The sequence below is a fragment of the Pristiophorus japonicus genome, chromosome 16 (genome assembly GCF_044704955.1).
Source record: "Pristiophorus japonicus isolate sPriJap1 chromosome 16, sPriJap1.hap1, whole genome shotgun sequence".
Taxonomy (NCBI): domain Eukaryota; kingdom Metazoa; phylum Chordata; class Chondrichthyes; family Pristiophoridae; genus Pristiophorus; species Pristiophorus japonicus.
This window is the reverse complement of record NC_091992.1, coordinates 54,354,887-54,379,649: the sequence shown is the minus strand read 5'-3', so window position 1 is coordinate 54,379,649 and position 24,763 is coordinate 54,354,887. Positions and strand designations below refer to the sequence as shown.

Sequence of the window (24,763 nt, the reverse complement as noted above, 5' to 3'; positions counted from 1 at the left end):
ATAGACTGGCCACTCGGCATGTGTTGCATCATTTACTGGAATCGCTGCACGATGAGGCTCTGACAAGCAGCCCTTGCAGTGGCAACAGTGTCAGGCTGCCTCCTCCATGGCTGATGCTCCTCATTTTCCACCTCATCGTCCTCTTCCTCTTAAGGTGCAGCTGCCATCCCTGGTGGCAATGGCTGATGACCACGCTGTGCAGCATGCAGCACACAACAGTGATCACTGAAAACATTTCACCCCCAGTGGGTCTGCCAGTCCTGGGTAGAGAAAGAAAACAGGTCAACATCATAGGAACATAGGAGCTATCGTCAAATCCCCCACCATCAAACCCTAGGGGTCATCATTGACCAAAAACTTAACTGGACCAGCCACATAAATACTATGGCTACAAGAGCAGGTGAGATGCTGGCTATTCTGCAGCAAGTCACTCACCTCTTGGCTCCCCAAAGCCTCAATTTTGAACTCAATTGCTGATTATTTTTTGAAAAACCAATGTAAGTATCGTGCAAGTGAAAGATTATATGCTGGTTACTTGTTATATTTTGCTGCTTCTGTGTAATAATTTTCTTGTTAATAAATTTGAATATTCATTTTAGCCTAAATGCAATGGATTTAAAAAATATATTATTTGTTCATCGGATGTGGGTGTCGCTGGCAAAGCCAGCGTTTATTGCCCATGGACTGACAGCATGATATTGTTCTGTCTTTTTAAGTGAATAGGGGAACATGATCTGTAGGCCTCAATGTTTCTCCAGTAAAAAATACCATGGTAGAAAGGTAATTATTAGTCCTGTGGCACACTGACCAATTTGCATCAAAAGTAAGAGAACAAGTTTCAGATCACCGGAGATCTGCTTGTAGAAAGTTCCTTTGTGCAGGAATCAAGCGGAATTGTGCCTGTGAATGATATTATTATAGCAGGGCAAAAATTAAGAGATTTGCTCTTTACATTTGGCCCAAAGGGAACCTTTAAGAAAACGACTTGGATTTTTCATCCAGCTTTCTGTTGGCATTAACGAACAAGTTGAGCCCGCAGGTGTTTCATTGTAGTAAGCAACATGTATTGTATGAATATTAGACCAGGAACAGCTGGAGAGGGACACAATTATATAACAATAACCGGTCCAGTTAATTAACTACCAGACAATGACAGTCCAACGGCATTAATAATGTCAATGGGAGGGAAAAACAGGAGAGCACCTGAGTGTAAGCTTGCAGAGGATAACAGTATCTGGACTTGACCAGGATACTTCAGGGGAACATGAATTATGCTGATTATTCATGTAACATTATAGAGAAACATTAATGGAAAATAATTTTGGTATAGCAAATTCTTAGCACAGAAGTTGTGAATATTTACAGTAATAATAAACAAGATTTTGATATCTACTCATCCAGAGGACACAGACCTGGCACTCAGTCAGACTGAAGATCTATCAGGTAAGACACATAAATCAATGCCATTCTCAGGGCTGGATTTTGCGCTGAAAGGCAGCGTTCAGGTTGCCTGCGCCCCGTCGCGATCCTCTGGTCCGTTTTTACGGTGGTGCTGAGCAGCACCGCTGGGAAGAGCTGTGCCGGGTGTGAAGGCCTCTGGTTGTGACACCGGCAGTACTTCGGCCTTTTGCCCGATCCGTCCGCCCAGAAGTGCGCCCGCAATGACCGCCTGGGAAATTAGCATAGCCGGCAGTGCAGAGGAAGGTTAAGTCATCATCATCGGCAGTCCCTTGTATCGGGGATGACTTGCTTCCACGCCAAAAAGGGATGAGTTCACAGGTGTTTCAATGAAGGACCTAATATTCCAGGTCCCGAACTACATCCTGAAGGGTGGAAGATGCCTGTGCGTGCATTTTTTTAACGTTGCACACCAGCTACTACACGGGCTTGACAGAGCTAGGTCTTAGTCCAGTGGCAAGGATTAACCAAGGCGACTGGAGACCAGCTCTGCTGCACGGACCTAGTGCGCGCACATATCGCAGTGTGGGCTGGCCCATGCTGCCCCTGGGTCCTCAGCGCTCTGGGCCCCGTACCCTCATTTGCCGCACCTCTGCAACGATCTCTCGCCGCTTCTCCACCACAAACATTCGCCGCATCTCCGCCACAATCTCCCGCCGCACCTCCAGACTAACTGCCATTCACCAGCTAACCGCTGGCTGACAAATCCTATCTTGCAGATTGACAGACTCCCGTGTGGATACAGCACGTACTCAAAAGATAAATGCGAGTGTTGGTTCCTTTCATTTCTTTAGTGATTTGTGTTGTGGTGGCATGGGCAATGTTTTGGAAATGTTTTTTTTTTAAGATTCCTCTCCGCCCCCAGGCCTCTCTCGGAGCGCACATGGCCCGGCACTTTAGCTCGCGGGTTTCCCATTTTTGCAGCACAAAAAGTGTACGTCTCCCTTAGCGCTGCGCTCCCTGTCGCAGGGCCCAGATGCTGAAACTTTCTTACCAAAACGCAAACTATTCCTGCCGGTAACTTTCCCACCCCGCCTCTGTTTTTGCCCTGAAAACAGAAAAGCCTAAAATGCAACTCGTCTTTCAGAATGGTTTCTGTTTGATCAGTTGTTTATAATCTCCAGACCCAGTGCCTGATTGAGACAAGCACGGAAGATTGGAGTTCAGAAAAGGGAAAACTAAGATCTATTTTGTGGTAGATCCAAGATGCCTGGATCCCCGGTAGTTATCTGTACTTTGTCCAGTCATCGGTACATTGTCTAACTATCTGTACATTGTCTAACTATCTGTGCATAGTCCAACTATCTATACATTACTAACTATCTGTACATAGTCCAACTATCTATACATAGACAACTATCTGTACATAGTCCAACTATCTATACATAGACAACTATCTGTACATAGTCCAACTATCTGTACATAGACAACTATCTGTACATAGTCCAACTATCTGTACATAGACAACTATCTGTACATAGTCCAACTATCTGTACAATGTCCCATTATCTGTACTTTGTCTAGTTATCTGTACATTGTCTAGTAATCTTATATAGAATCATAGAATCATCGAAAGTTACGACACAGGAAAAGGCCTTTCGGCCCATTGTATCCGTGTCAGTCGAATCCCACTTTCCAGCTCTCGGTCCAGAGCCCTGTAGGTTACGGCACTTCAAGTGCACATCCATGTACCTTTTAAATGTGATGAGGGTTTCTGCCTCTCCCACCCTTTCAGGTAGCGAGTTCCAGACCCCTACCAGCCTCTGGGTGAAAATGTTTTTCCTTATCTCCCCTCTAATCCTTCTACCAACTACTTTAACTCTATGCCTCCTAGATATTGACCCCTCTGCTAAGGGTAACAGGTCCTTCCTATCCACTATATCTAGACCCCTCATCATTTTATGCACCTCAATTAAATCTGCCCTCAGCCTCCTCTGATCCAAAGAATACAACCCCAGCCTATCCAATCTCTCCTCATAACTAAAATTTTCCAGTTGTGGCAACATCCTCGTAAATCTCCTCTGTACCCTTTCCAGTGCAATCACATTATTCCTGTAATGTGGTGACCAGAACTGCACGCAGTACTCTAGCTGTGGCCTGACTAGTGTTTTACACAGTTCCAGCATAACTTCCCTGCTCTTGTATTCTATGCCTCAGCTAATAAAGGAAAGCATTCCGTTGGCCTTTTTAACTACTTTATTGACCTGTCCTGCTACCTTTAAGGATCTGTGGACATACACTCCAAGATCCCAAGACATTGCCTAATTATCTGTATATTGAGTGTTAATTGATGTAAAAATATTGTGTAAATTCACTTGCCAGTGTAAATGAATATCTAAAATGACTACTTCTTTGGATTCTACTTCTTGATACTTCTTATCAGTTGTTAGTTTTCAGTAAAGGATAATACAAGCAGGTGGTTAAAGAATGGAGCACTCAATGAAGGCATACAGTGGCCCAGAAGAGCCAAGGGCCCAGGGGCAGCACGGACCAGCCCACACTGCAATATTTGCGCGCACTAGGTCCGTGCAGCAGAGCAGGTCTCCAGTCGTCCTGGTTTAACCCTTGCCACTGGATAAAGGCCTAGCTCTGTCAAGCCCTTGTGGTGGCTGATGTGCAACGGTCACCACATGTTAAAAAAATCCACGCACAGGCATCTTCCACCTCTTCAATTGTTCAGGACTGGAACATTGGGTCCTTCATTGAAACATCTGTGAATTCTTGTGGAAGCAAGTCATCCTCGTTCGAAGGACCGCCTATGATGATGATGATGACAGTGGCAAGTTGACTTGACTGGTTCATGAGCAAGTGATCAAAAGGAGAACAAAGGGATCAAGAGAGAGATGGTAAAGGCTGGTCTGACTGGGATTAGGTGTTCTTTACCAGTGTGACAATTACAGTCACTTTGCATTGGAGAGAGAGATTGCTAAATGATCACAGCCCAAGTGCAACATGTTTTGGGGGCTCGGTACAATATATAATTGTTGACAAGGCCATTATTTAAGTTGAACATTTCCCTACTCAATAGAAACAGTTGGATCAGGCAAGCATATTTACTTTGAAACATTTTTATTACATTTAAATATAAAGCACTTTACAGCCAATGTATTATTTTTCACCTGAAGTTACTGTTGTTATGCAGTCAAATGTGGCAGCCAAATTGGACACAGCAAGATCCCACAAACAGTAAACAACTGAATGACCAGGTATTGTGTGTTAGGTAGCGTTGATTCAAGGATCGAGGAATGCTGGCCAGAGCACCAGAACTTTCTGCTTTACTTCAAATAGTGGCCATGGGTTGTTTACATCTGCCTGAGCAGACAGCCGGAGCCTTGGTTTAACATCTCTGACAATCCAGCACTAGATTAACTTAGACCTAGTTAAGGACCCAAGGACACAAAAAAATAGGGGCAGGAGTAGGCCATTTGGCCCCTCGAGCCTGCTCCGCCATTTAATACGATCATGGCTGATCTGATCATGGACTCAGCTCCACTTCCCTTCCAGCTCCCCATAACCCTTTGTTCCCTTATCACTCAAAAATCTGTCTATCTCCGCCTTAAATATATTCAATGACCCAGCCGCCACAGCTTTCTGGGGCAGAGATTTACAACCCTCTGAGAGCAGAAATTCCTCCTCATCTCAGTTTTAAATGGGCAGCCCCTTATTCTGAGACTATTTCTCCTAGTTTTAGTTTGCCCCATGAGTGGAAATATCCTCTCTGCATCCACCTTGTCGAGACCCCTCATTATCTTATATGTTTCGATAAGATCACCTCTCATTCTTCTGAACTCCAATGAGCCCAACCTACTCAAAACCTCAACAGCAAGTTGAGTGTCCGAAATCTGGAGTTCAACAATTCGAAATGTTCCGGAATCTGTACACCGGGCCGATCTGTGGTGGGGTCGTCCGGAAACTGGAAAATGTTCCGAAATCCGGACTCCCTCGCCTCGGCAGCCTGACCTCGCCTTCCCCCACCCCCAACCCCTTTACCTCGGCTGCCCGACCCCACCTACCTTGGCCAAAGACTTTCCAAAATCCGGAAATACCCAGAATCCGGAACAGCCTCGGTCCTGAGGTTTCTGGATTTCAGATGCTCAACCTGTATAAATATTCACTTTTATATCCAAGGAGTCTTCTAAAGTTTCTATTTAGAATGCAGGAACTACCTTGATTTCTGAGCCATGTGGGAACTTCAGGACGCTTCATGTGTCCCGGAATCCCACATGTGCAGGAAGTGCTTCCAGCAGTTTGAACTCAAGCTGAGAGTTCCTGAGCTTGACAGGCAGCTGGATTCACTGCAGGGCATACCGGTAGCTGAATGTTTCCTGGATCGCAGGTCCTGGGGCGGGGGGCGTCACCTCACAGCCAGATAGAGATCAGAATAGCAAGCAGATGGCCACCCGAAAGGGTAGGAAGAGGCAGGCAGTGTGGCACGCTCAAACTGTTATTCAGCATTGAATACCTGCATGGTGATGACATCTTGAAGGAGTCATCATCATCATAGGCAGTCCCTCGAAATCGAGGAAGACTTGCTTCCACTCTAAAAGTGAGTTCTTAGGTGACTGAACAGTCCAATATGGGGATTACAGTCTCTGTCACACGCTCCTTCCGCTGCCAAAGCTTGTTTTCTGCATGCTCTCGGCGACAAGACTAGAGGTGCTCAGCGCCCTCCCGGATGCTCTTCCTTCACTTAGGGCGGTCTTTGGCCAGGGACTCCCAGGTGTCAGTGGGGATGTTGCACTTTATCAGGGAGGCTTTGAGGGTGTCCTTGTAATGTTTCATTGCTATGCAATGAGTAGCCACTAGGTGGAGGCTGTGCCATCCTAGACTGGGTGATATGTAATGAGAAAGGACTAATTAGCAATCTTGTTGTGCGAGGCCCCTTGGGGAAGAGTAACCATAACATTGTAGAATTCCTTATTAAGATGGACAGTGACACAGTTAATTCAGAAACTAGTGTCCTGAACTCGATGGTTTGAGGCGTGAATTGGCTAGAATAGACTGGCAAATGATATTTAAAGCGTTGACGGTGGATAGACAATGACAAGCATTTAAAGATCACATGGATGAACTTCAGCAATTGTACATCCCTGTCTGGAGTAAAAATAAAATGGGGAAGGTGGCTCAACCATGGCTAACAAGGGAGATTAAGGATAGTGTTAAATCCAAGGAAGAGGCATATAAATTGGTCAGAAAAAGCAGCAAACCTGAGGACTGGGAGAAATTTAGAATTCAGCAGAGGAGGACTAAGGGTTTAATTAGGAGGAGGAAAATAGAGTATGAAAGGAAGCTTGCCGGGAACATAAAAACTGACTGCCAAAGCTTCTATAGATATGTGAAGAGAAAAAGATTAGTGAAGACAAACGTAGGTCCCTTGCAGTTAGATTCAGGTGAATTTATAATGGGGAACAAAGAAATGGCAGACCAGTTGAACAAATACTTTGGTTCTGCCTTCATGAAGGAAGACACAAATAACCTTCCGGAAATACTAGGGGACCTAGTAATCCTTATTAGTCAGGAAATTGTGTTCGGGAAATTGGTGGGATTGAAGGCCGATAAATCCCTGGGGCTGATAGTCTGCATCCCAGAGTACTTAAGGAAGTGGCCCTAGAAATAGTGGATGCATTTTCCAACAGTCTATCGACTCTGGATCAGTTCCTATGGACTGGAGAGTAGCTAATGTAACACCACTTTTTAAAAAAGGAGGGAGAGAGAAAATGGAAAATTATCGACCGGTTAGCCTGACATCAGTAGTGGGGAAAATGTTGGAATCAATTATTAAAGATGAAATAGCAGCGCATTTGGAAAGCGGTGACAGAATAAAAAGTCCAAGTCAGCATGGATTTATGAAAGGGAAATCATGCTTGACAAATCTTCTCGAATTTTTTGAGGATATAACTGGTACAGTGGACAAGGGAGAACCAGTGGATGTGGTGTATTTGGACTTTCAAAAGGCTTTTGACAAGCTCCCACACAAGAGATTGGTGTGCAAAATTAAAGCACATGGTATTGGGGGTAATGTACTGACGTGGATCGAGAACTGGTTGGCAGACAGGAAGCAGAGAGTCGGGATAAACGGGTCCTTTTCAGAATGGCAGGCAGTGACAGGGTGCCGCAGGGCTCAGTGCTGGGACCCCAGCTATTTACAATATACATCAATGATTTAGATGAAGGAATTGAGTGTAATATCTCCAAGTTTGCAGATGACACTAAGCTGGGTAGCGGTGTGAGCTGTGAGGAGGACGCTAAGAGGCTGCAGGGTGACTTGGACAGGTTCGGTGAGTGGGCAAATGCATGGCAGATGCAGTATAATGTGGATAAATGTGAGGTTATCCACTTTGGTGGCAATAATACGAAGGCAGAATATTATCTGAATGGCGGCAGATTAGGAAAAGGGGAGGTGCAATGAGACCTAGGTGTCATGGTACATCAGTCATTGAAGTTTGGCATGCAGGTACATCAGGCGGTGAAGAAGGCAAATGGTATGTTGACCTTCATAGCTGGGGGATTTGAGTATAGGAGCAGGGAGGTCTTATTGCAGTTGTACAGGGCCTTGGTGAGGCCTCACCTGGAATATTGTGTTCAGTTTTGGTCTCCTAATCTGAGGAAGGACGTTCTTGCTATTGAGAGAGTGCAGTGAAGGTTCACCAGGCTGATTCCCGGGATGTCAGGACTGACATATGAGGAGAGACTGGATCTACTGTGCCTTTATACATTGGAGTTTAGAAGGATGAGAGGAGATCTCATAGAAACATATAAAATTCTGATGGGACTGGACAGGTTAGATGCAGAAAGAATGTTCCCGATGTTGGGAAAGTCCAGAACCAGGGGACATTGTCTAAGGATAAGGGGTAAGCCATTTAGGACTGAGATAAGGAGAAACTTCTTCACTGAGAGAGTTGTTAACCTGTGGAATTCCCTACCGACGAGAGTTGTTGATGCCAGTTCATTGGATATATTCTAGAGGGAGTTAGATATGGCCCTTATGGCTAAAGGGATCAAGAGGTATGGAGAGAAAGCGGGAAAGGGGTATTGAGGTGAACAATCAGCCATGACCTTATTGAATGCTGGCGCAGGCTCGAAGGGCTGAATGGCCTACTCCTGCATCTATCTTCTATATTTCTATGTTACACAACAGGACGTTTAACGTCGGTGGTGGGGAAGCTTTTAAAAACAATAATCCGGGTGAAATTTAACAGCTGCTTGGACAAGCGTGGACTAATAAAGGATAATCAGCACGGAGTTGTTAAGGGCAAATCGTGTTTGACTAACATGATTGAGTTTTTTGATGAGGTAACAGAGAGGGTGGATGAGGGCAGTGCAGTTGATGTAGCATTTATGGACTTAGATAAAGGCGTTTGATAAAGTGCCACATATTAGGCATGTTTGTAAAATTAAAGCCAATGGGATAAAAGGGGCAGTAGCAGCAGAATGGATATAAAATTGGCGAAGGGATAGAAAACAGAGAGTTGTGGTGAATGTTTTTCGGACTGGAGGGACGTATACAGAGGTATTCCTCAGGGACTGGGACCAATGCTGATTTTGATATACATTAATGTCTTGGACTTGGGGGCCTACAGGGCACAATTTTGAAACTTGCAGATGACATGAAACTTGAAAGTGTAGTAAACAGTGAGGAAGATAGTAACAGACATCACAAGGACATTGAGAGTTATGGAATGGGTGGACGCATGGCAGATGAAATTCAATGTAGAAAAGTGTGAAGTGATACACTTTGATGAGATGAATGAGGAGAGACAATACAAGCTAAATGGTACAATTTTAAAGGGGGTGCAAGGACAAAGAGATCGAGGGGTGGGAGGAGGGGGAGGATGCATGGAAGGGGGGGGGGGATGTTTGTGCACACATTTTTGAAGGTGACAGGACAGGTTAACAAAGCAGTTAAAATAGCATATGGGATCGTAGGCTTTATAAAGAGAGGATTGGATACAAACGCCAGGAAATTATGCTATACCTATATAAAACACTAGTTTGACCCCAGTTGTAGTATTGTGTCAAACACTGAATGCCACACTTTAGGAAGGACGTGAAGGCTTTGGAGAGGGTACAGAGAGAATTTATAGGAATGGCTCCAGGGATGAGAGATTACAGTTACATGGTTAGACTGGAGAAGCTGGTGTTGTTCCCCTTAGAGCAGAGAAGGCCGAGGAGATTTGATAGAGGTGTTTAAAGGGTTTAGATAGAGTAAGTAAAAAGGAACTGTTTCCAATCGCTGAAGGGTCAAGAAGCAGAGGGCAGAGATTGAAGGTGATTAGCAAAACTTTTTTAAGCAATGAGTGGTTCAGATTTGGAATGCACTGGCTGATAGGGTGGTGGATACAAACTCAATAGGGAATTGGATAAATACTTGAAAGAGAAAAGATTGCAATGATTTTGGGAAAGAACGGGGCTGTGGGACCAACTGGGGTGTTCTTCGAAGGAGCCGACACAGACTCGATGGGTCGAGCAATAAAAGTCTCGGCCCCGGAAGATTACCGGCCTCAATCGGGGTGAGGGGCAATTTCGCCCCCACACACTTCAGCCACTGACTATTAAATATTCATACATTGTTCTAAATGTTAACTTTCTTGTATAAATGAATGTTACTGGTATGTATTTTTCAGAGATTCCCACGATTTTAAATGGATTTGGAGGCAATGTAAGACCTATGGTCCCAAAGTTCCCAAAGTTCAAAGATGAGAATATCACAACCTCATCGACCAGTTTCAGCAACACAACCTCTACCTTGAAGGTTATAATTTCCACCACAGTGGTCACAGCTCCTGTTTTAATGAACCTGTCTGACCCTCGCCATAACACTCCCATATTGGGAGTCTCTTTGCCAATAATTTATAGGAGCATTTGAGTTTGAAGACATTACATCAATTCCTTCAAATGTGGATTCTACTTCAGAAGAATTCAAAACAACAGCAGCAAATATTGAGCTAACCGTAAGTGATCTGGATTTCTTTATTTGTAACGTAAAGCAATGGTGTTCTCTCAGCTGATCTCCAAAGTGTCTTTTTCATGTTTCCCTTGCTGTGATCTTTGAGTGTTGCAGCCATTTTAGATAACCCCATGTTATCAACACAGTGCCCGCTCCCACCCCATGTACACACAGTGCCTGCTCCCATCCCATGTACACACATTACTCGCTCCCACCCCATGTACACACGGTGCCTGCTCCCACCCCGTGTCCACACAATGCCCGCTCCCACCCCATGTACACACAGTGCCCGCTCCCACCCCATGTACACACAGTGCCTGCTCCCACCCCGTGTCCACACAGTGCCTGCTCCCACCCCATGTACACACAGTGCCCGCTCCCACCCCATGTACACACATTACTCGCTCCCACCCCATGTACACACAGTGCCTGCTCCCACCCCGTGTCCACACAATGCCCGTTCCCACCCCATGTACACACAGTGCCCGCTCCCACCCCATGTACACACAGTGCCCGCTCCCACCCTGTGTACACACAATGCTCAGTCCCACCCCATGTCCACACAGTGCCCAGTCCCACCCCATGTACACACAGTGCCCAGTCCCACCCCATGTACACACAGTGCCTGTTCCCACCCCATTTACACACAATGCCCAGTCCCACCCCATGTACACACGATGCCCAGTCCCACCCCATGTACATACAGTGCCCAGTCCCACCCCATTTACACACAGTGCCTGCTCCCACCCCATTTACACACGATGCCCAGTCCCACCCCATGTACACACAGTGCCTGCTCCCACCCCATTTACACACGATGCCCAGTCCCACCCCATGTACACACAGTGCCCGCTCCCACCCCATGTACACACAGTGCCCGCTCCCACCCATGTACACACAATGTCCACTCCCACCCCATGTCCACACAGTGCCCACTCTCACCCCATGTCCACATAGTGCCCACTCCAACCTCATGTACACACAGTGCCTGCTCCCATCCCATGTACACACAGTGCCTGCTCCCACCCCATGTACACACAGTGCCCGCTTCCACCCATGTACACACAGTGCCCAGTCCCACCCCATGTACACACAGTGCCTGCTCCCACCCCATGTACACACAATGCCCAGCCCCATCCCATGTACATACGATGCCCAGTCCCACCCCATGTACACACAGTGCCTGCTCCCACCCCATCTACACACAATGCCCAGTCCCACCCCATGTACATACGATGCCCAGTCCCACCCCATGTACACACAGTGCCCGCTCCCACCCCATGTACACACAGTGCCCGCTTCCACCCCATGTACACACAGTGCCCGCTTCCACCCATGTACACACAGTGCCCACTCCCACCCCATGTCCACACAATGCCCGGTCCTGCCAGTTTGCAACTGTAGTGCTTCCATTATATGTTAGCTTTGTAAAGATTAAACATCAGCCAAGGCTACTGTCAGCAATTGGAGTAGCTAAGGTTTTTAACTCAGGATCCTCAATTTGCTATGTCATGATTACCAATGCAAAGTCGATATTTCAACCCTATTACAAACTGGAGCCATATTACCCTTCTCTTTCCAGATTTCCAATTCATGACTTGTTCTTTTCATGCCATTTATATGTATTACACAAGGATAGAAATTCCACCTCAGCAATGTGGAAAGCTGGAATTGATACGAATTTATGCTGTTTGAAGGTGCAGCATTTTCCTGTAAAATGTATCACAGAATTTCAAAGCTTAGGCAGCTGGAAGCACGGCCACCAGTGCTGGAGCGATTAAAATCAGGGATGCTCAAAAGGCCAGAATTGGAGGCGCACAGAGAACTGAAGGCTTGTAGGGCTGGAGGAGGTTACAGAGGTAGGGAGGGACCAGGCCATGGAGGGATTTGAAAACAAGGATAAGGATTTTAAAATTGAGGCATTGTTGAACCAGGAGCCAGTGAGGGTCAGCAAGCACAGGGGTGATAGATGAATGAGAGTTGGAGCGAGTTAAGATACAGGCAGCTGAGTTTTGGATGAGCTCAAGTTTATGTAGGGTGGAAGATGGGAGGCCAGCCAAGAGAGCATTGGAAGAGTCAAGTCTAGAGGTAAAAGAAAAGGCATGAACAAGGGTTTTAGCAGCAGATGAGCTGAGGCAGGGACGGAGTTGGGCGATGTTATGAAGTTGGAAGTAGGCAGTCTTGATGATGGAATGGTTATGTGGTTGGAATCTCATCTTGGGGTCAAACACAACTCCAAGGTTGCGAACAGTCTGGCTCCGCTTCAGACAAATAATAGAATAGAACGACTGGAGAGTGGCATAATTACAAATAACAAGATAGCATTTACATACTTTGCTTGTCACATCCAAATATTGCAAAATGAATTACTTTTGAAGAACAGTGACCACTGTTGTGCAAATGAGCATGCAGCCATTCGGTAACACTCCACAAACAGCAACATAATGAATGACTACCTCATCTATTTTTCTGGCAGTTTTGATTGAGGGGGTAATGTTGGCCAGGATACTCAGGCAGCTCCTTCTTCTTCGAATAGTGGCACATGAACAGGCAGAATCTCAGTTTAACATCACATCTGAAGGATGGCACCTCCGATAATGCACGCTCCCTCAGTACTGCAGTGGAGGATGATCTCAGTCAGCCTGGATGATGAGCTTGGGTCTGAGCGTGGAGCATAGATCCAAAACCTCAAGCTGAGACAGTGAGAGAGGAGGGATTGCATGCACGGCGCTGGGGAATCTGTTGTTACTACCACAGTGAAGGGAATAGGCTTTGACAAGAATGGGCCACCTGAAATAAAAAGAGTTGGAAACGCACATAACTACCAACAAAGTTTGAAGAGAGTTGGAAAAAGGCAAAGTAAATCACAGCCTATCAATCAGGTGTCATCAAACTTGGGCCTTGTAGATTGTAGAAGGAAGATAAGTCTGAAGGAGGTAACCAGGAGGCTCGATGAAGGCAAAGCGTACGATGTAGTGTATATGGACTTTAGCAAAGTTTTTGATAAGGTCCCACATGGCAGACTGGTCACAAAAGTAAAAGCCCATGGAATCAGGGCAAAGTGGCAAGTTGGATCCAAAATTGGCTTAGAGGTAGGAAGCAAAGGATAATGTGGATGGGTGTTTTTGTGGCTGGAAGGATGTTTCCAGTGGGGTTCTGCAGGGCTCAATATTGGGTCCCTTGCTTTTTGTGATTTACATCAATGATCTAGACTTGAATATAGGGGGTACGATTAAGAAGTTTGCAGATGATACTAAAATCGGTTGTGTTGTTGATAATGAAGAAGAAAACTGCGGATTGCAGGAAGATATCAATGAACTTGGCAGAACAGTGGCAAATGGAATTTAATCAAGAGAAGTGTGAGGTAATGCATTTTGGGAGGGCTAACAAGGAAAGGAATACACATTAAATAATAGGATACTGAGAAGTGTAGAGGAACAAAGGGACCTTGGAGTGCATCCCTGAAAGTAGCAGGCCGTGTAGATAAGGTGGTTAAAAACGCATACAGAATACGTGCCTTTATTAGCTGAGGCACAGAATACAAGAGCAGGGAGGTTATGCTTGAACTGTATAACTGGTTAGGCCCCAGCTAGAGTACTGTGTGCAGTTCTGGTCACCGCATTACAGGAAGGACGTGATTGCACTGGAGAGGGTACAGAGGTGATTTACGCGGATGTTGCCGGGAGTGGAGAATCTAAGCTATACGGACTAAGATTAGATAGGCTGGATTTGTTTTCATTGGAACAGAGGAGGCTGAGGGGAGACCTCATTGAGGTGTATAAAATTATGAGGGGCCTAGATATAGTGGATAGAAAGAGCCTATTTCCCTGAGCAGAGATTCAACAACCAGGAGGCATACATTCAAAGTAATTGGTAGAAGGTTTAGAGGGGATTTAAGGGGAAATTGCTTCACGCAGAGGGTTGTGGAGGTCTGAAACTCACTGCCTGAAAGGGTGGTAGAGGCAGAAACCCTCACCACATTTAAAAAGTACTTGAATGTGCACGTGAAGGTTACGGGCCTAAAGCTGGAAAGTGGGATTAGGCTGGATAACCTCTTGTTATTGTTCCCCTCAGTTATTGAGTATCACCCAAAATTTGGTGACATCCGCAAATTTAGAAATTGTGTTTTTGATTCCAAAGTCTAAATCGTTAAAGTAAATTGTGAACAACAGTGGTCCTAGCATTGATCCATGTGCAATACCACTACACACCTTCTGCCACTGTGAATAACTGCCTTTTACCCCTACTCTGCTTTCTGGGAACAGATTAGCACAGGAGAAGAAATAAGCCAACAGTGATCTGCCTTAATTCAGGCTAAGACAAGAACCCCTCTCACTAGGATCACTAGTTAGGCAAGACCGCTTGTTGCCCATAACTGAATTCCAGAGGTAAAACAGAATGAACCATCTTGACCATTAGATATGAACTGTTGCCAATATATGCATGACCATGCCAACACAGCCAATGTACACACATTGTGCTCTGGCTTCACATTATATGTATCTGTATGTGAATTCTTGAAAATTATGTTGACATTGTTATGTTAAAATGATTAAATTATGAGGACAGGTTGCATAGACTAGGCATGCATTCCCTTGAATATAGAAAATTTTAAGGTAATCTGATTGAGATGGTTAAGATGATCAAAAGGAGTTGATAGGATAGAGTGAAACTATTTCCTCTGATGGGAGAAACAAGGGGGCATAACCTTCAGATTGATAGATTTTTGTTAGGCAGCGGTATTAAAGGTTATGGAACCAAACGGATGGATGGAGTTAGGATACAGATCAGCCATGATCTAATTTAATGGCGGAACAGGCTTGAGGGGCTGAATGGTCTACTCCTGTTCCTATGTTCTTAAGACACCAATTAGTTGATGACAGTATATTTGTCAACACATTTCCATGACCAGTGTGGTATTAGCACGGTTAGGAAAGTTGGAAATTTCTGCCTACAAAGTTTAATTATGTTCCAGTTACGGTAATCAGAATCATTTACCTTTGCATCTGTTACCATTAATTGAATATAACGAGCGCAAGTTAGCAATTAGTAGTCATCGGTCTCAGTGACTTGTACAGTGATCCAGGAGGGCTTGGAGGCCATACTAAAACAGAATGATGTTCCTATGTTGTTGTTTTAATATTATTGTATTAGTGTCAAAGTCCTGCACATGCTGTAATGAGTCTATCTCCTCCCTCACCAGATCAACCTCATAGTGAATTCGTCTTCGCTGAGTGCATTGTATCATGGCAGCTCTGTGTTTGCAATTGGGCAAGTTATCTGCAGGCCTTATCTTTTTTCCAACAGCATCCATAGGATTACATCGAATTTATAGCACAGAAACAGCCATTCGGCCCAACTGATCCATGCCAGTGCTTATGCTCCACTTGAGCCTCCTCCCACCCCTCTTCACCTCAGAATCATAGAACATTACAGCACTGGAACAGGCTGTTCAGCCCATTGAGTCTACGCTGGTGTTTTTCTCCACATGAGCCCCCTAGTCTTGTCCCACTCTCCTGCTCTATCCCCATGCCCGTAAGGGACATCTCTCCCAAGCAACTAATTCCCATTTCAAAGAATTTTAACAATGGTTAGTGGCAGAAAATTCCACATTTTAACCATTTTGCTATAAGAACATAAAAAATAGGAGCAGGAGTAGGCCATACAGCCCCTTGGGCCTGCTCCGCCATTCAATAAGATCATGGCTGATCTGTTCATGGATTCAGCTCCACTTCCCCGCCCGCTCCCCATAACCCCTTATCGTTTAAGAAACTGAACCCCTTATCATCCCCTTTAACTTGTCGTGTGATTATCTTAAGTTTATGCCTTCTTTTACTGTCTCTTTTACTGTGGAAACAATCTATCACTGTTTATTACATCATAACCTTTGAAGTTACCCCTTTACCTTCCCAGTTCCAGTGAAAAAGCCTGAACTTCTCAAGTCTCTCTTCATAACTATAATCCCTCATCCCTGGTGACATCGGAATGAATGACAACAGCACCTTTTTCATCACTTCTATATCCTTTCTCTAAAAGGTGTCCGAAGCAGTGCACAATTGTTGTTCTTTTATTTAAGGCCTTTTTTTCCATTTGTGTGAGTCATCTTCTAACCATTCTCAAACGAGCCCTGCGAATGAATTGGGCCAAGAGTCCAAGATGGTTTCACTCCCCTGCATGTCTTAAGTTGTTGAAACTCGATGGTCTTTGAAGATTTGCCAACTTTTCTCTTCTGTTTTTGCAGCTCGGATTGCACGACCGTGAATTTCTGGATGGATTATTGTTCCTCAAATGGCACTGAATGGGTTCTCAGTGCAACTAATGTCACAAATGTCTTCCTTGAAAATATTAACAACACAAATGTATTACAGAGCACCTTCCCATCAAATCCCATCAATGGTGGTTCACTCGAGGTTCATGGTAAGTCTTTGGATATTGGTTGGAATCTCCTTCCCCCTTCACTTCCAATTCAGTCAATGGTGGAACATCATCTGTAAGAATGAAGCTGTAGTTTGACAGAAATTTCAAACTGTTTATCAGTACAGATATTTTTGCTCTTCCCAACTCCATTGATTCAGTAAATCCTTGGCACATTTGTCAGGACACATTTAAGAAGCCCAGATATAAAAGTGTGTTGCAGGACAAAAAAGTAATTTATCTCGAAGACTGATGTTAGCTTGACTATAATATAGATATATTTTTACATTATTCTAATACAGAACCACTAAACGTCCCAAAGCCAATAAAGTACTATTTTGGAGTGTAGTCACTGTTGTAATGTAGGAAAGGCAGCAGCCAATTTATGCACAGCATGCTCCCACAAACAGCAATGTGATAGTGACCAGATAATCTGTTTTAGTAATGTTAATTGAGGAATAAATATTGGCCAGTCATCATAGGCAGTCCCTTGAGTCGAGGGTGACTTGCTTCCACGCCAAAAAGTTCACAGGTGTTTCAATGAAGGACCTAATATTCTGGATCCAGAACTACATCCTGAAGGTGGAAGATGCCTGGGTGTGGATTTTTTTAACGTGTGGTGGCTGGTGCACAACGGCCACCACACGGACTTGACAGAGCTAGGGTTATCCAAGACGACTAGAGACCAGCTCTGCTGCAAGGACCTAGTGTGTGCACATATTGCAGTGTGGGCTGGCCCCTGGGCCCTCGCCTCTTCTGGGCCCCGAACTCACACCTCTCCTTGGCCCCGATCACGTCCCTCTACAATCTCTCGCCACTCATTCGGCCCGACCTCGCCGCTCCTGCTGTACCTGGCTACGCTCCAATCAGTGCCCTGGATCTTGGTGACAACCAATCCAGTCACCCTCTTCGCTGCTGTTGCTCTCCTGCTCCAGCACGTGCTGCTCCCTGGAGTGGCATGCCACCAAGCTGCTCCTTCCGTTCTCCGGCCTGCTTCGATGGTGCTTGCAGGCCAGGGGCGGTATATTGGCCAGTACACCAGGGATAACTCCCATGCTCTTCTTCAAAATAACACCATGGGATCTTTTACGCCCACCTCCGACAGTGCAGCAATTCCTCAGTACTGCACTGGGAGTGTCAGCCTAGATTTTTGCACTCAAGTCTCTGGAGTGGGACTTGAACCCATAACCTGCTGACTCAGAGGTGAGGGTGCTGCCCACTGAGCCACAGCTGACACAGATTCAGATAGAATTGGCTTAAACAGTGTTCTCAAAAAGCCTATCTTTTCCCCTCAATTATGCTGATAACATTGGAGAGGGTAGAGGATAGTGTAAGAGAAGGAGATTGCTGAAAGGCTTTATGTTGCTATAGAGCATGCATCAAGAGTTTTTTTTTTACAATAAGTCTATGGCTCAGGAAAAACAATGATAGGAAGTAACAGTATGGCAGGAAAAGACCTGAGGCTTCTCACCTAGCTATCTGTTCAAAGAATTAGGGGCCATAAAATAGCCAATAGTGTTGCATCCAGCAGGAAGCAGACCATAAAGAAAATGGGATAAAGCTACAACATTTGACTCTGACAAGACTATATTGGTGAACGCGGTACGTGGATGATCCATTATGATTTACCCCTGGAAGTTCCCTGCACAGATAGATTCAGACGTATACTATTCTGTATGGAACGCTAAATGATGAATGTTTTGAAGAATGAATGAAGTTAATTCTCGGACATATTGCTGTCTCTAGCTTTCTGCACCTGTTGAGAGGATAACGAAGGAATCATCCAAACGCTCGTAGTTCGAATAGTATAACAGTGCCAAACTGCAGTTGAGAGAGAAAAGCAATCAGGTAAATTCTCAGATCTGGCGCTTCCAGTGAGCAAGCACATTGAGGGGCGCCTGGGTCAGGGACAGAGCTAGAGCCCTGATTCCCCAACCCACACAGATGTCTGCTGGGAGCATGAAGTCGAGCAATTCACCTTTCTGCACTTTATGACAAATTGTCAGTTTGGCTCACTGGCTACACTTGCATCTTTGAGCCAGCAGATTGTGGGTTCAAGCCCTATTAAGGTGCCGCTCTAGAAGAATATTTTCAAAATAGAAATGGAGTCATTTAGAAACAAAAAAGTCCAACATTCACACAGAAAACCTCAAAGCCAGGCCTTCGTTTTTTTCTGAGGGAAACATTGGAATGAACAGGCTTAGCTGACAAAAAAGGTTAACGCTAGTCCTTGAAAACTAAACTGTGACAATTCTTCGGCACTTCCTGGGGAGAGGGTGGTGGAGGAATACATTAGGTGCAGCTTGTGTTGATCCCCTTCTCTGAGCCACCGTTTTGTTTACTTCTGTACGGAGAGCTTGTTAGGTTTAGAATCAACTTTTTTACGCAAGTGGGATCATAAGTAATCATACTGTTGGCATCATCCCAAGTATGCTACCTGCTACTTATGCACCTCACTTTGAAGTCAGATTTACAGACATCCATGTAAGCTAACAGAGTGACATTAATACTCAGCCTGTTGATAGGGTGAGATGAAGAGGATTGGGAGGACGCTGGTGTAGAGCATAAACACCGGCAGAGACCAGTTGGTCCGAATGGCTTGTTTCTGTGCTGTACATTCCATGTTTAATAATTATGCAAATGAAACAGAAATTATTAGAGTTTAATTTATGGCACCCATAAATGCATCCATAATTGTAACTCTTATTTTGACAGAAATACAAGAAGCTCAGCTCTACAATTTCACAGGTAAGTACAATGCTCATACCACGTGGAACATGTACCTGGGCTTTCAATACTCTGCATTTGGGTCACAATCCTTCACGCCAGAGTGGCGTTTTTTTAGGACTCTCTTGCCAGTCAGGTAGTCTGCTTAGATCAGCTTGGACTATCATATTGAAGGGTGGTAGACCAATTACAACACACCACTATAATACAAAATAACCCTGCTCTCTACAGTGGCAACATCATTGGATCACCTGAAAATTGAGATGTGAGAACATAAGAACAAAAGAAGTAGGAGCATGAGTATGCTTGTATCACAATGCTGTGAATTTAGGCCTTGCGCCACTTGTAGCAATGTTTAAACAGATCAATCTTTCATTGCTGTCGTTTTCCTGAGATCCTTCCGGCCCCATTAACCAACTGATTCTCTGAAGAGAGTATGGCAGGCCAGCCTGGGGCATTCTTAATGCCACTTTTTTTTGACACACTAAGTGGTCCAGGGCAAGATTCCTTCCTGAGCAGTTCCACCAGATGATCCAAGTCAACAGAGAGTGGAGAGCACCAGTTCCAACTGTCACAGGATGGGAGAGTGGAGAGCACCAGTTCAAACTGTCATAGGAGCATCCAGTCGTGCCCCGGTAACTGCCCCCAAAGGAAGTAGAGTGTGGGAAATTGCACTCCGCTTCCATTGAGGGGTGGTAAGGCCAATTCTGCGGCGGGAGCAGGACTTCCACGTTGGGGGCTAAAATTCCCTGCCCCAGAAGGTTACCGCCCCCAAGGTGGGAGCCTGTGCGGAGAGGCAGAGGGAAGATGAGGGGAGACGGGAGCGGGGGATGGAGGGGAGAGTGGTGGAGGTGGGATGCGGAGAAACCCAGGGCGGGGGACAGGAGGGGCCACATTGCAACGAAGGTCTGGGGGGGGGGCGAAGTGTGTTGGAGGGGCTGGCTTGGGGGCTCTGTGCCTCGGTGCGGGGAGTGTTCAGAGTGGGGTGGACGGGTTGACTGCGCAGATGGCAGTTGGTGGATGTGGTGTGGTTGGCGTCGCGGGGGGCGTGGCTCCGGAGTGGCCGGGGCTGGGGGGCTCAACATCCGGGGGTGTTCGGCATTTGGGAAGGTTTCTGACGGGACGGGGCGGGTTGGGTGTGGGGGGAGTGTTCCTGGTGTTGGGTGGGTCCGGAGCCAATGGGTGGCATGCTTTTGGGATGGGGGGGGGCTGTTTGGGGCTGGGATTGGAAGGGACTTCTTCACTCGGGGAGTTGTTGGCCTGTGAGTTGTTGATGCCAATTCGTTGGATGTGTTCGGGAGGGAGTTGGATGTGGTCCTTGCGGCTGGGGGGGGGGGGAGCGGTCGGGGGGGTGTGTGGAGGGGGCGTGGTGGGGAGGTGCTGGGGTGGGTGATCAGTCATGATCTTGTTGAATGGCGGTGCAGGCTTGAAGGGCCGAATGGCCTACTCCTGCACCTATTTTCTATGTTTCTATTAACAGATTCCTCCCTAAATGAAACCAGAGTTCTAATTTCATTCAAGACCAATGTTGTAACGCAAGTTCTTAGAGGCAGGAATCCAGCACGCTACTGTTTGGTTCTGGGCACCCTCCGGAGCATTAACTTTTGCCTACAGCTGCTGCAATTGCTATGCAGCTGCAATTCTTATTTTCAGGGACAGAAGAGTGTTGAATGTGCTCAATGAAAGGCTTGTTTTTGTACAAAAGCCAGTATAAAAAGCATTCGAACTTTTTTTTGCCACAAACAGTGAAGTATATTGAGCGTCAGTGGTGCCATTGCTGAACAGAAGATCATGTGCTTCCGGTTGCAGTTCCTCACTTTAGGTTCCTAATCTCAAATGTGCCACTATGAACAAAAGCCAATCAGAGGTCAATGCCCTGCTATTGACTGCATCAGCAACACTCCAGTTAGCACCATGGTAAGGTTCAGTACCAGTGCTTACAGTGATATATGCCTCGGGCTATTTACCCTTCCCTGCCATAACATTGGTGGAATTTCAGTAAGGCGAGGTTCCCGTCAAATGTCCGCTGAAGTTCCAGCATGGAGCGGGAGAAACCTCCCGGAAATTCAGTCATTTCAAAATGTGACTGAAACCTAATATGAATCAACGCAACCTAAATCATAAAGCAGAGTAATCAAAATTACGTTAGCTGCTTCCTCTTAAGACCACAAAGATCAGCACAGACGGTCCAGGGTGTCCTTGGAGATGGAGCACGCGGTGTCCACCGGTACGCTCGCGGCCTTCCGCGAGAGGTGGGCACCGGAGGGACTGGAGTGCATCATCACGCCCGGCAACCAAATTTTAATTTGATTTTACGTTTTAAAGTTTAATTTGTTTTAATTGCCGGTGCTTTTAGTGTCCCCCTTCCCTTTTATAGGGGGCACTGGGGAAAATTGTGATTTTAGTGCCCAAAAAAAAACCAAAAAAAAAAAAGATCAGCACAGATAAAGGAAGCCATTCAGTCCATCGTCCTCATCTTTCTATAGAAACCTATAGGGGTGGGTTTTTGGGTTTTCTGCGCTCCCTTATTCGCCCCCGCAGTGATCCTCGGGTCCGGTTTTGCGTCGGTGTGGAGCAGCACTGCCTGGAAGAGCTGTGCTGTTATGTAACGTCCCTGGTTGCAACACCGGCGCGGGTTTTGACTTGAGCCCGATCCGTACACCCCGTCGCACGTCCTGCAGTGACCGACTGGGAAATTAGGCAGTCCAACGATACCGACTGCAGTGAGGTAAGTAATGCACTCCTAAGGTAAGTGCGATTGATTTCTCTTTTAATTTTTTTACGATTTGTGTTGTGGTGGCATAGGCGATATTTTGCGAATGTTTTTGGGGGTTTTCTTTTTAGGTTTTTTTCTCCCCTGGCATCTCTCGGAGCGCTCCTGGCCCGGCTCTTTAGCTCAGGAGTTTCCCATCCTAGCGCCCCAAGTGAGGGGTACAATGCCTCCCTCAGCGCTGCGCTCCCTGACTCAAGACCCAGCTGCCCAATGTTACTGACTGAGGCGCAAACTGTTCCCGGGCGCTAACTTTACTGCCCTGCCGTCATTACCGCCCCGAAATCATCAAAATTGAAAATCCAGTCCAATGTCCTTCCAGAGTTTAAGTATTTCTCTTGTGCTCAGTGAACAGAACCGAATGTACATTTCAAACTGTGGCCTTCGCTATACGGCTTCAGTGTGATAGCCTGAACCTTAACTACTGTCTTATCTTATAGTAGCCTTGAATGACGGGAGAGTTTTGCCTCCAGTAACCTGCCAGGATATTAATCAATGTGTATGAAGTACTGCTTCCTGATATCTGTCCTGAACTTGTCACTTTGTACTTCTTTCTCCTTGCCCTGCAGTCACTGTTTATCTTGAAATAGTGCTCAGGTTTTATGTTTTCTGTATCATGCAGTATCTTATATATGACTAGCGTATAAAATTCTGATGGGACTGGACAGGTTAGATGCAGGAAGAATGTTCCCGATGTTGGGGAAGTCCAAAACCAGGGGTCACAGTCTAAAGATAAGGGGTAAGCTATATAGGACCGAGATGAGGAGAAACTTATTCACTGAGAATTGTGAACCTGTGGTATTCTCTACCACAGAAAGTTGTTGAGTCCAGTTCGTTGGACATATTCAAAAGGGAGTTAGATGTGGCCCTTACAGCTAAAGGCATCAGGGGATATGGAGAGAAGGCAGGGGTGGGGTACTGAGGTTGCATGATCAGCCATGATCATATTGAATGGTGGTGCAGGCTCGACGGGCCGAATGGCCTGCTTCCGCACCTATTTTCTATGTTTCTAGAAGGTCCCCTCTCTTACACCTCCTTTAAGGCTGGATCACAATTTGTTGACCCGTTCCACAGAACTCAATCCTCTGTTCCGCAATACTTCAGATCCCGAACTACATCTTGAAGGGTGGACGATGCCTGTGCGTGGATTTTTTTAACGTGTGGTGGCCGTTGCACACTAGGCACCACGTGGGCTTGACAGAGCTAGGTCTTGGTCCAGTGGCAAGGATTACCCAAGACAACTGGCAACTAATGGAGATCATACAATGGGCCCAAGTTTCCACAGGATAAAAAACGGGCGCCCCTCCGAGCTGGGCGCCCGTTTTTCACGCCTAAAACGGTGCCAGAAAAAAAACGCGCTATTCTCGAGCGCTTTGCAGCTCCTTGTCTGTTTGGCGCGGCGCCCAGGGGGGCGGAGCCTACACTCGCGCCGATTTTGTAAGTGGGAGGGGGCGGGTACTATTTAAATTAGTTTTTTTTCCTGCCGGCAACGCTGGGCGTGCGCGTTGGAGCGTTCGCGCATGCTCTGTGGAAAAAAAACATTGGCACTCGGCCATTTTTGTAGTTCTTTGTAGCTGTTTAATTTTTGAACATTTTTTAATAAAATCACATTGCCATCAGCACATCACTGAGGCTTCCCCTCCCTCCCCTGTGCGGCAACAAGCCGCTGTCTCCTTCCCCTCCCTCCCCTGCGCGGCAACAAACGGCGGTTTCCTTCGAACGATGGCTGAAGCACTTTCACACAGGTAGGAAGATGGTTTATTTAATCTTTTCTTTGCTTATAAATGTTTATTCAGGTTGGATTTATTTGTATAATATTTGTAGAAGTATAAATAAGGATTGATTGTAGAATTTAATGAGTTCCCTCCCCCCCCCCCCCCCCACCTCGTTCTGGACACCTAATTTGTAATCTGCGCCTGATTTTTTTTAATGTGTAGAACAGGTTTTTTCAGTTCTACAAAAATCTTCACTTGCTCCATTCTACTTTAGTTTGGAGTACGTTTTCACTTGGAAACTTTGAAATCAGGCGTCAGTGGCTGGACACGCCCCCTTTTGAAGAAAAAAATTCTGTTCTAAAGTAGAACTGTTCTACCTCACTAGAACTGCAGAAAAAAAAATGTGGAGAATTGCGATTTCTAAGATAGTCCGTTCTCCACCAGTTGCTCCTAAAAAATCAGGCGCAAATCATGTGGAAATTTGGGCCCATTATGTTACACAACAGAGCACATAGTTTACACATGGATTTTAAAAGCCTGTTAAGGATCTAATAGGACACTGCAGCCTGAGACAATGACCAGGAAAGGGGATTGAATCGATGGCAAGGTACAGAGATTGTGGTGGGGGCCAAAGATGATGGTTTTGTTCTTACTGCTGTTTAGCTGGAGGAAATTGCGATTCGTCAAAGATTGGATATCGAATGAGCACACTGACAACACAGAGGCAGTGGC

At 45.8% G+C, this 24,763-nt stretch overlaps 1 long non-coding RNA gene across 1 annotated transcript in view; it reads right to left on the bottom strand.

The window, feature by feature from the left end:
- Positions 1-240: 240 nt before the first annotated feature.
- LOC139226510 (uncharacterized) overlaps positions 241-24,763 on the bottom strand; it is a 42,413-nt gene continuing 17,890 nt past the window's right edge. The window contains exon 3 of the long non-coding RNA XR_011587273.1: positions 241-260. This is a non-coding gene — a long non-coding RNA (uncharacterized lncRNA). The remainder of the gene's footprint in view (positions 261-24,763) is intronic.